At 36.8% G+C, this 12,997-nt stretch overlaps 1 protein-coding gene across 14 annotated transcripts in view; it reads left to right on the top strand.

Moving 5' to 3' along the window:
• Positions 1-12,997, top strand: part of ERC1 (ELKS/RAB6-interacting/CAST family member 1) — a 518,359-nt gene that overhangs the window by 199,451 nt on the left and 305,911 nt on the right. The window lies entirely within an intron of this gene.

The raw sequence follows: 12,997 nt of genomic DNA, 5'->3' as shown, positions 1-12,997 counted from the left end.
TCAGCTCAGGTCATGATCTCATGGTTCATGAGTTCGAGCCCTGTGTCAGGCTCTGAGCTAACAGCTTTGGATTCTGTCTCTCCCTCTCTCTGCCCCTTCCTTGTTTACATACTCTCTCTCGAAATAAACTTAAAAAAATTAGAAAAAGTTTAAGCTATTTTGAAACAAGATTTTCTGTAATTTAACACCCAAAGATTTCAAACTGTTACAGTTATTTACAAACTTATTTCCTCCTCTTTTTCTTTTAAAAATGTTTCTATAGTAGAAGCAACCATTTTGAAAAGATTTAAAGTTTTGAGAAGTTAAACAAGCATTGGAAGTGTTAAGACAGACACAGGTTAGGGACCTTGACCAAGGTTGAGCTGTCTTTCTCTACCTAATACTTTATGAATCAAAAATTAACTTCCTCACTGTTTTACTTAGTGCCTCAAATCAGGGGTGATTAAATTGTTATGACAATTTTGGTTCTTTTAAATAAGGCAGTACTTCAAGGATACCAGTTAAAGCAGTTACAAATTATTCTACTATGCTGATGTCTTCAGATATGTGCACACAGCTCTCAGTCCTTTGTTACCTTCGTTTTAGTCCTCTCTTTCTTTGTCTCTTCTCTTCCTTCATCCCCACCTGAATGCCTGGAACAGACCTTGTCCCTCACTTTTGGAAAGGGCATTATACAAGAGATTTTTGCCCTCAATCAGACAACTACTTTAAAGAGTGATAGATTTTGACCTTAAACAAATTTTTTTAACGTGTCTTTCTTTCTTTTTTCTTTCTTTCTTTCTTTCTTTCTTTCTTTCTTTCTTTCTTTCTTTCTTTCTTTCTTTCTTTTGGTTTTAGAAATTGTTTTTTATTTAGCAAAATACTTCTTAAATTGATAATCTCAAATTAGAGAAGACTATATTTAGCCACTTTCAAAATTATGTATACAAACTTTTATTTCTGTCTGCTTAATTTGGTTTTACTAAATGATCACTCTAACAAAATTATGTGGAGAATAAAACAAACAATGTCTGAGAGCAATTTAGTGTGAGTCTGTAACTTTGGTGGCATGTTCTTTGGGAATTTCTCTTTTTTTTAATTTAATTAATTTTTTAAATTTACATCCAAGTTAGCATATAGTGCAACAATGATTTCAGGAGTAGATTCCTTAATGCTCCATACCCATTTAGCCCATCCCCCCTCCCACAACCCCTCCAGTAACCCTCTGTTTATTCTCCGTGTTTAAGAGTCTCTTATGTTTTATCTCCCTCCCTGTTTTTCTATTATTTTTGCATCCCTTCCCTTATGTTCATCTGTTTTGTATCTGAAAGTCTTCACATGAGTGAAGTTGTATATTTGTCCCTCTCTGACTAATTTCACTTATCATAATGCCCTCTAGTTCCATCCACGTAGTTGCAAATGGCAAGGTTTCATTCTTTTTGAATGCCGAGTAATACTCCATTGTGTGTGTGTGTGTGTATATATGTGTGTGTGTGTGTGTGTGTGTGTGTGTGTGTGTGTGTGTGTGTGTGTAAATTTATCCATTTATCCATCAATGGACATTTGAGCTCTTTCCATACTTTGGCTATAGTTGATAGTGCTGCTATAAACATTGGGGTGTGTGTGTCCCTTTGAAACAACACACCTGTATCCCATGGATAAATCCCTAGTAGTGCAACTGCTGGGTCATAGGGTAGTTCTATTTTTAATTTTTTGAGGAACCTTCATACTGTTTTCCAGAGTGGCTGCACCAGTGTGCATTCCCAACAGCAGTGCAAAGGAGATCCTGTCTCTGTGCATCCTCCCCATCATCTATTATTGCCTGAGTTGTTCATGTTAGCCATTCTGACAGGTATGAGGTGGTATCTCATTGTGGTTTTGATTTGTATTTCTGTGATGTTGAGCATTTTTTCATGTGTCAGTTGGCCATCTGGACACTTCTTTGGAGAAGTGTCTTTGCATGTCTTTTGCCCATTTCTTCACTGGATTATTTGATTTTTGGGTGTTGAGTTTGATAAGTTCTCTATAGATTTTGGATACTAACCTTTTATCTGATATGTCATGTGCAGATATCTTCTCCCATTCTGCTGGTTGCCTCTTAGTTTTGCCAATTGTTTCCTTCATTGTGCAGAAGATTTTTATTTTGATGAGGTCCCTGTAGTTCATTTTTGCTTTTGTTTCCTTTGCCTCCGGAGACGTGTTGAGTAAGAAGTTGCTGTGGCCAAGATCAAAGAGATTTTTGCCTGCTTTCTCCATGAGGATTTTGATGGCTTCCTGTCTTGCATTTAGGTCTTTCATCCATTTTGAGTTTGTTTTTGTGAATGGTGTAAGAAAGTGGTCCAGGTTCATTTTTCTGCATGTCGCTGTCCAGTTTTCCCAGCACCACTTGCTGAAGAGACTGTCTTTATCCCATTGGATATTCCTTCCTTCTTTGTCAAAGATTAGTAGGTCATATGTTTGTGGGTCCGTTTCTGGGTTCTCTATTCTGTTCCATTGATATGAGTGTCTGTTTTTGTGCCAGTACCATACTGTCTTGATGATTACAGCTTTGTAATACAGCTTGAAGTCTGGGATTGTTATGTCTCTTGCTTTGGTTTTCTTTTTCAAGATTGCTTTGGCTTTTCGGGGCCTTTTCTGGTTCCATACAAATTTTAGGATTGTTTATTCTAGCTCTGTGAAGAATGCTGGTGTTTTTTTTGATAGGTCTTTCATATATGGCTTTTATGATCTTGAGGTATGTTCCTTGTATCCCTACTTTCTTGAGTGTTTTTATCAAGAAAGGATGCTGTAATTTGTCAAATGCTTTCTCTGCATCTGTTGAGAGGATCACGTGGTTCTTGTCCTTTCTTTATTGATGTGATGCATCACATTGATTGTTTTGCGGATATTGAACCAGCCCTGCATCCTAGGTATAAATCGCACTTGGTCTTGGTGAATAATTTTTTTTATGTATTTTTGGAGCTGGTTGACTAATAGCTTGTTGAGGATTTTTGCATCCATGTTCATCAGGAAAATTGGTCTATAGTTGTCCTTTTTAGTGGGGTCCTGTCTGGTTTTGGAATCAAGGTAATGCTGGCTTCATAGAGTTTGGAAGTTTTCCTTCCATTTCTATTTTTTGGAACAGCTTGAAGAGAATAGGTGTTAACTCTTCTTTAAATATTTGGTAGAATTCCCCTGGAAAACCATCTGGCCATGGACTCTTGGTTTTTGGGAGATTTTTGATTACTAATTTGATTTCTTTCCTGGTTACGGGTCGGTTCAAATTTTCTATTTCTTCCTGTTTCAATTTTGGTAGTTTTTGTTTCTAAGAATTTGTCCATTTCTTCCAGATTGCCCATTTTATTGGCATATAATTGCTCATAATATTCTCTTATTACTGTTTGTATTTCTGTTGCTTGTGATCTCTCCTCTTTCATTCTTGATTTTATTTATTTGGGTCCTTTCCTTTTTTTTTTGGATCAAAGTGGCTAGTGGTTTATCAATTTTTGTTAATTCTTTCAAAGAACCAGCTTCTGATTTCATTGATCTTTTCTATTATTTTTTTTTTTTAGTTTTGATCGCATTGATTTCTGCTCTAATCTTTATTATTTCCCAGATTGTGCTGCTTTTGGGTTTTATTTGCTATTTTTCTAGCTCTTTAAGGTGTAAGGTTAGGTTGTGTATCTGAGACCTTTCTTCCTTCTTTAGGAAGGCCTGGATTGCTATATACTTCCTTCTTATGACTGCCTTTGCTGTGTCCCAGAGGTTTTGGGCTGTGGTGTTATCATTTTCATTGACTTCCATGTACTTTTTAATTTCCTCTTTAACTTCTTGGTCAGCCCATTCATTCTTTAGTAGGATGTTCTTTAGCCTCCAAGTATTTGTTATCTTTCCAAATTTTTTCTTGTGGTTGATTTCAAATTTCACAGCATTGTGGTCTGAAAATATGCATGATGTTGTCTTGATCTTTTTGTACTTGTTGAATGCTGATTTGTGTCCCAGTATGTGATCTATTCTGGAGAATATTTCATGTTCACTGGAGAAGAATGCTGCTTTAGGATGAAATGTTCTGAATATATCTGTTAAGTCCATCTGTTCCAGTGTGTTATTCAAAGCCATTGTTTCCCTGTGGATTTTCTGTTTAGATGATCTGTTCATTGCTGTAAGGTGTTGAAGTTCCCTACTATTATGGTATTATCAAGTAGTTTCTTTATGTTTGTGATTAACTGGTTTATATATTTGGGTGCCTCCACATTTGCAGCACAAATGTTTACAATTGTTAGGTCTTCTTGATGGATAGATCCCTTAATTGTGATATAATGCCCTTCTTCATCTCTTGTTACAGTCTTTATTTTAAAGTCTAGCTTGTCTGATATAAGTATGGCTACTCCACCTTTCTTTTGTTGACCATTAACATGACAGATGATTCTCCATCCTCTTACTTTCAGTCGGAGGTGTCTTTAGGTCTCAAGTGGGTTGCTTGTAAACAGCATATAGATGGATCTTGTTTTCTTGTCCATTCTGTTATCCTATGTCTTTTGATTGGAGCATTTAGTCCATTGATGTTTAGAGCAAGTACTGAAACATATGAATTTATTGCCATTATGTTTCTTGTAGAGTTGGAGTTTTTGGTGGTGTTCTCTGGTCCTTTCTAGTCTTTGCTGTTGCTTTGATCTTTTTTTTTTTTTTTTTTGTCTTTTCTCCCCTCAGAGAGGAGTCCTTGAAATTTCTTGCAGGGCTGGTTTAATGGTCACAAACTTCTTTAATTTTTGTTGGGAAACTTTTAATCTCTCCTATTTTGAATGACAGCTATGCTGGATAAAGAATTCTTGGCTGCATATTTTTCTGATTCAGCACATTGAATATATCTTGCCACTCCTTTCTGGCCTGCGAAGATTCTGTGGATAGGTCTGCTGCAAACCTTACCTGTCTTCCCTTGTATGTTAAGGACTGTTTTTCCCTTGCTGCTTTCATGATTCTTTCCTTGCCTGAGTATTTTGTGAATTTGACTACGATATGCCTTGTTGATGGTCAGGTTTTTTTTTAATCTAATGAGAGTCCTCTGTGCTTCCTGGATTTTGATGTCTGTGTCTTTCTTTCCCCAGGTTAGGAAAGTTTTCTGCTGTGATTTGCTCATATAACCCTTCTATCACTTTTTCTCTCTCTTCATCTTCTGGGACCCCTATGATTCTGATGTTCTTCCTTTTTAAAGAGTCACTGATTTCTGTAATTCTTAAATTGTGCTCTTTTGACTCAGTCTCCCTCTTTTTTTTCTTCTTCATTATTCTCCATAATTTTGTCCTTTATATCACTGATTTGCTGTTCTGCCTCATCCATCCTTGCTGCTGTGGCATCCATTCAAGATTGCAGCTCAGTTATAGCATTTTTTTTTATTTCATCCTGACTAGCTTTTACTTCTTTTATCTCCACAGAGAGGGATTCTAATCTATTTTCGACCCCATCTAGTATTTTTATTATTGTGATTCTAAATTCTGGTTCAGTCATCTTCCTTGTATCCATCTTCCTTGTATCCTTAAGTCCCTGGCTGTCGTTTCTTCCTGCTCTTTCTTTTGGGGTGAATTCCTTTGTTTGATCATTTTGACGGGAGAAAAGGAATTAATAAGGTAAAAAAAATTAAAATTAAAAAATTAAAAACAACACACACACACACACACACACACACACACACACACACACCACACACAAATCAAATAAATGATGCCAGATCCTAGGTGCGTTTTGGTCTGGTTGTTGAAAAGGAGCTTGATAGATTAGAGAAAAAAGGTAAAAAAAGGAAAAAAAAAAGGAAAAAAAGGAAAACCTTTGAAAATTTGAAAAAATGAATACAATGTAATAGAATAAAATGAAATGATGGAAGTAAAATGGAATTTGAAAAATTTACTAAAAGTATAAAATATAGTAGAAAAAATTAACAAAAAATATTTTTAATAAAAATTGAAAATAAAAATAAACTTTTTCTCTTTCTATATTCAAGAAAAAGAAAAGAAATGAAAAAGAGGGACAAAAAAAGAAAATTGAATAGATGGACGAGGGAACAGACTGAAATACGATTGAATTTACTTTGTTTTCCCCTAGAAGACAAACTGTAAAGCAATTTATAGTCCATAAACTAAGCAGGCGGAGAGACTTGTGATGTTCCTGAAGTGCCAGGTTGGCCCAGTTGGGCCAGGCTTAGTGTAACGGCTCCGTTCTCCACTAGATGGCACTGCTTAGCTTACTGGGGTGGATTGTTGTGGTGCTTGTAGGTGTGTATGTGCATTCATGGGAGGGGTGAAAAATGTCACCCAGCTACCCAGTCTCTAGTATTGGAACTCTGTTTTCCCGGGTCAGCAATCATGCACTTGTCCTTTGTCTTTGGCTTCTGTCCACACCCTGCTTTTACACTGTTGGTGATCAAGCTGTCAGGTTGCCAGGTGGCACCTCCCTCCTGAGTTTTATCTCACATTCAGCTGTGTTTCCTAACCCCTCACTTCTGAGGGACTGTGGCTTTGTCCCCCTCAGACCTTCTGGGGTAGGGTCTCACCAAGCAATGGCTGGGTGCCGGTTGCACCCAGGAATATTCACAGGACTGTGCTGGTGCCGATGCCCAGAGACTGTGGTTGCGTGCCAGCCCGCCCCAGAAAATGTTCACGTGATCGTTTAGCAGCAGCGTTTCAGGGATTATGGAAAATCTCAACACACATATGGCACCAGGCTTCACCCTTAATGACCTTGTTCCAGCACCAGTGAATGTGGTTGTTCTCTGGGGTCTGCTGGCACCTTTGCCTGTGGGTGGGCCACACCGCCTCTACCAAATGTCCTTCCAGCAGGGGAACTGCCTCTCCCCATGTGGCCCAAGGAGCCCCAGACCTCACTCTCTTGGGGATTTGCCCTTCCCACCAGAGCACCGCGAGGTATCGAGCTATGGAGTTTCAGACTCTGCGCCCCACCCCCCCAACCCCCGTTTATAGAGTCTTAGTGGAATTTAAACCCTCTCCTTTCTCCTTTCTCCCTTTTTAGTTCAGTCCCTGTGGCTGTTTCCACTTTCCACTTTCTCTCCGGCTGCTTTTGGAGGGGGTGCTTTTCCGGTACTCTCCCCCTGTCTGTCCTCTCTCCGCAAGCAAAAACAGCTCCCTGCCCTCCGTGGCTTCTCTCTCCTCTAGTTCACCTCTCTGTGCTGCGTACCTGCTGAGTTCTGTGGTTCAGGTTGTGTAGATTGTTGTGTTAATCCTCAAATCAGTTTTCTAGGTGTGCAGGATGGTTTAGTGTTGATCTGGCTGTATTTCATGGACGCAAGATGCAAAAACAACTTCCATGCTGTTCCTCCATCTTGCCTCCTCCCAGCTTTAACGTGTATTAATTTTTGAGAGAGAGAGAGAGAGAGCGCGCATGTGTGTGCATGCTAGCAGGGAAGGGGCAGAGAGAGAGGGAGTGCGTGCATGTGTGTGCATGCTGGCAGGGAAGGGGCAGAGAGAGAGACAGAAAGAGAGACAGAGGATTCTAACAGCACAGAGTCTGCTGCAGGGCTTGAACTCATGAACTGTGAGATCATGACCTGAGCCAAAGTCATATGCTTAATCAACTGAGCCACTCAGGTGCCCCCAAAACAAATTTTTATTGTGACAGAAATGGCCTTATTTCCTTTGAAATGTGGGCATTACTCTTACCTCATTTGTATTCAATGATCAGTTCTTTTTCTTTACTTTAGTAAAAACATTAAAAAGCAAACTGGCATATATTGTGGGTGGAGAATTCCTGTAGGAACTCTGCAAGCCTTATAGGTCTTCTTTTGGTATGTGTCAGGTAGATCTTATTTTTCTAAGAAAGATGTCCCAAAAATTTTAATGTAATTTGTTTAATAGTTGCGTTTGTTAATTTTTGCTGCCCCTTCTGTCTCATGACTGTTTTGTTTTTGGAAAGGGTTCTTATATAGATTTTAAAAATATGGATAAGGAAGCTGAGGTGCAGACAGATGAAATGACTGGTCCTGTATCACATAAGCATGTTGGTGGTAATAGAGTTGTACCTAAGAATTCCAAAGTCTTTTTCTTTTTTTCTTCTCCTCGTCCCTCCCTCCCTTCCTTTCTCTATTCTCTTTCTCCTTCCTCCTCCCCCCTCCTCTCTGTGTTCAAGTTTTTATTAATGAGCTTACCTTCTAGAAGGGGAACTAGATGATTCAGAGGCTATTCACTTGATGATCTTGCTGAGGCCAAAGGCTTTTCCCATGTGCTGGGATGCTGTCTTTAGAGGACAGGCACTTTGGAACTGGCATGTGGGTTGCTTTTTGCCAGGTGCCAACAGGTGTCAGTCACATGTCTGACTGTTAGCCATTCTGTCAGTCTAGACTCATTAAAGAGATACTTCTGGCCCCAGAAAACTAAGACTCCCAACAAAGAGCAGCTGTTGTCTTTTCCTTTGTGATGATGCTAGCACAGGCATCTTTCCATGGCTTATGTAGTAGCTGGAAATTTCAGTGATAAGGTTTCAGTTTGAGGTTTGGTTGAACTGTCCTGCGAAGTAATACTCAACATACTCAGTTAAATTAAAAAAAAATTTTTTTTACAGAGAGAGAGACAGAGCATGAGTGTGGGAGAGGCAAAGAGAGAGGGAGACACAGAATGTGAAGCAATCTCCAGGCTTTGAGCTGTCAGCTCGAACTCATGGACCACGAGATTATGACCTGAGCCAATGTTGGACCCTCAATTGACTGAGCCATGCACATGCTCCCTAACCTACTCAGTTAATATGTACCCTTGGATATAGGATTATCATAGACAAGGGACTTCTTGTTGAACTTTGTACTCTTAAGTGTGGTCTTTTAATTTTTAAGATCAATATTGAATGATAATGGCTGAGAGGTTGTTTGGTGTGAAGACCAGTAGATAATTTTGGATCCTGGACTTTTAATTTCAGACCCTAGAACTCTGTGTAGGTAGAGACATGAAACAGAGAAAGCCAGGATACTACTACTGCTACTGTTCTAAGAAAGCAAGAGAATCAGAGACAAGTTTTGTTATTCATTCATTCATTCTTTCATTCATTCATGTATACACACACACACACACACACACACACACACACACATTATCAGTCCAGTTATATAAGTAATTATAATGGAGGAAACTTCATTTTTTTACTTTTTTTTTTGAGAGAGAGCAAATGAGAGAGTGTGAGAGCACTTGGGGGAGGGGCAAAGGGAGGAGGAGAGAGAAAATCTTAAGCAGCTTCCATGCCCAGTGTGGAGTCTGACACAGGTGCAATCCCACAAACGTGAGATCATGACCTGAGCTTAAATCAAGATGCTTAGCCAAGTGAGCCACCCAGAGGCTTCTAGTTTTCTTTACTTTTTGATGGTTAATTGTATTTTCTTTGGTAACCATCTTTTTTTAGACCTCATCTAGAACTACTAGTTTTAGGCTTTTGCATCATGACTAAGCTTAAATTTTATGGGCTAGCAAGAAAACCTAAACTACATATATAATATTATTTCCAAGGGAATTAAATTCTGATTCATTAACAATTGGCTTTATTTAAAAAGTGGAATATGATCTAGTCAAACATTTGGAGTTACTTTAACTGATTTTGTCCCCCTATCCCTGATTTTGTGTTCTCGCTTTGCTCAGAATTTAGGCTCAAGGTAATCAGCCCCTGAATTAGCTGTCTGAGCTGCTAAAGTAGTAACTCAGTCTCATTTTAGTAAGCGAGGTAAGTCTGCACTTTGGTAGATTAAGGTCAATGCACTGAGCTGAGCTTGAACAGAAAGAAGGGGGTTGTTTTCCTATCCTTCCAAGAGTGAGATATAATCTGGGGTGTTATTTGCATGTGTGTATGTGTAAGAGAAAGAACTTTTCTGGTAGTATTTGGAGAAATTAGGGAAGGTAGTTGCTAGGCTTAAATCTCATGGCTCAAGGATTTGGCCTTTTGAGTTTTTGATTTGATTTTAAAGATTACTAGTGTCTGAAATTTTATGTTATGAAAATGGAGTTTTTATTTTTTATAAATATTCTAACATATGTTGACAAATGTGAACTAATTTACAGGATGATTATTTTCAATTTTTGGTTTCGTAGTCTTAGTAGAATTATTTCATTTTTCAGAAAAAATGGACCTCAAAATTAGATGAGTCCATTTTTGTTTGCTGCTTTTATTCTTTTCTCTTTGACTAAAATGTTCTCTTTTCATATTCTTTTGTGGGAATCTGACCCCTTTTAACTGTTATCTTTTTGGAAAAGAAAGCCAGCTATACTGACCTCTCTGAGATAGTAGTTTCTCTTTCCTTTATGTGTGCCATTCTTATAGTGTCTATCATGTTTTCCTGTGACTATACATTATTGAGGGTCTAATCAATATATATGTTAATACTTAAAGACAGAGCTCCTTTCTCATTTCACTATCTGATCATCCCACATTTCTTCCCTTTTTAAATCTGTCACCTGTATATTCAGACCATTCATCAATCAAACAGATGGATGTTTTTGTCCCTTATCACTTGTTAGTTATATTGCAAATATTATTTTATTCATTTTTTTCTGTATGTTGGTAATGTGTTTACAATTGTGCATATACTTTACCTTCTGTAAGAATATAAGTAAATTCATATCTATAAAATATTTTTATATAATTTAGTATAATCCAGGGGATTATTTTTTGTCTGTATGTTACATAGAAATATAGATAACCTCCTTCCTCTTTTTTCATAATGAAATACCAACTATAACTTTCATTTTTTACATTTTAACCTCTCTGAATCTGAGATACATGTATAAATAATGGCATGGCATAATTTAATTGGTATAATTTTTTCTTTCTGAGTGATACATAAAGTAATGGCACATCTTCTGTCTTTGTTGAATTGATACTGAAGATGCATGCAAAGAGGAAATAAAATTGTTTCAGAGAACGTGGGAGTGAAAGAAAGTATTCCCAGATTTACTTTCTTTTGTACCCCATTTTAAATGTGTGTACAGCCAAATGAATACATTTACTATCATAATTAGATATTTGACTGTTTTACCTACTTCCTTTTTATTTATGTAGGTCAACCTAAAAATGTTTTGGACCTTGTCTTTGGAAAAATGTACTTTGTGTTTCTGATTGTTTTATATTGGTATCATAGTATATTTAGGCATCTACACAGTATAATCTAACAACGATTACCCACATATTTAGTCTTCATATTTGTAAAATTTTTTTGGTAAAGAAATGCTAAATTGATACTCAGTTCAATGTCTTCAGAGATCTTCTGTATAGAAATTAATATTAAGCTATATATAGCTTTGGCATAAACTAGCATATGATTCATGAGGAAAATGGTTCCTTAGGGAAGAATTTCCTTACTTTTAAATTCATGGTTATGTACCTTTGACCCATGAAGTTCAGTGTCAGAGCATATGGTCTTCCTGTAGTTTGAACAGAAGAGAAATGACTACTGCTGCTTTGGGGGTTGTGTGTTCTTGCTTGAGGGAGAATGGACTGTTTAAAAAAAAAAAGAAAAAGGGAAAGAAAGATACTAAGAATATTGTAACTGAAGATGACTGGTTCTTTATCTGATCCTGCTTGCTTCAGCTTGCTTTCTGAGGAAGCTGCTTATTTCTTTCTTCTTTCTCCTTGATGAATTTCACTGATTTCATTTAAAAGAAGAATAAATTACACAGCGTTACATAGTTCTATTATGTCATCTTCCCAAAGTTTCTTGTGGGCACAGCACCTCATCATTGGTTACTACAATCTTGATAGGAATTTTTGTTTAGTAGTTACCTTAAGTTTTTACTTAAAAGTACAAATATTAGAATTATATACAATTATTCTACATGCACATTTTTCCTTCAAAATTAATTTTCCTAGAGCTATATAGTTTGATGCCAAAAGGAACTATGTATGACTCATGAACAATAAAATGGGTAAGAAGTTGCTCATTGTTGAAAGGACTAAGCTTAATTTTTTCCCCCATGGATTTACCCAAGTCTTATTTAAAGCCTTGCAACTATAGAAAATTTCACTTAATGTCATTGTTAATGTAAAATTATTCTAATTTATTGTGTAATAACCAACAAAATAGAAAAGGTAATTGGAAACAATCATTTAGAGAATGGTCTATTTTTTTTTTTTTTTGCCTTTGAACATTATCTGCATTCTCTACTGTTTTATATATGCCAAAGATCCATGGATTTGTTTTATACATTTCCTTTAGGAATCTGTAAGTCTCACAGAACATGTAAATATGCCCAGGGAGATGTCAGCAGACTACATTTTTATCCTGGATCTGCCACTTACCCACTGTGTGATTGTGAGGAAGTCATTTTTATTCTCTGTTTTTCATTTCTCTTTATCTCACATAATGGGAATAATAAATCTTGTCATGCTTACCTTTCACCATTTTCATAGTGACTTTTAAAATCCCTGGTTTTAAGTACTGAAACATTAGAAAACAAAGTACAAATTGAAATGGTGCTTGCATTCAAGAAATGAACCTTTTGTTTTAGATTCTTAATAAGTAAAATTTAGATCCTGAAGACAATCTGGATGGCACTGGCCATTCGATGTCTGAGTATTTGGAGGATAAGACTAACTTCAGTGAAATTGATTAATTTTTAGAAAGGGAAAACTGCCTGTTAATTATAAAAAAGCAATAATGAACCACCAGGGCTACATGCTGTATAGCAATATTAAGCATGGCAACTTCGCATCTCTAACTGCTGAGCAGCATTAGAAACAGATTGATATTTATAAAGCTGTGTATTCTTGTTCATTATTGCTTTTAGATTGCACCATTTGAGGTGGGTTTAGGTAGATTCAGAATGAGAAAACAATTAAGTTCTAATTAGGAAAAAATTGTTACTGTTTTCACATTTGGGAACAATTCACTTCCACTAGTAAAATAAACTAGAATTCTGTATTCTACAGAATGAAATTATTGATTTTTTTCTGCTTTTGTTATAGATAACCTGGATCCAAGAAATGGAGTGGGGTGGGTAAAGGAGTAGTCAGTTATAAGGTGGATATGTATAAAATTAAGATGATTTAAGTTGTGAGATCACAC

The sequence above is a fragment of the Prionailurus bengalensis genome, chromosome B4 (assembly GCF_016509475.1).
Source record: "Prionailurus bengalensis isolate Pbe53 chromosome B4, Fcat_Pben_1.1_paternal_pri, whole genome shotgun sequence".
In the NCBI taxonomy this organism is placed as follows: domain Eukaryota; kingdom Metazoa; phylum Chordata; class Mammalia; order Carnivora; family Felidae; genus Prionailurus; species Prionailurus bengalensis.
The sequence above is the reverse complement of the archived record's forward strand: the minus strand, read 5'-3'. Positions and strand labels throughout refer to the sequence as shown.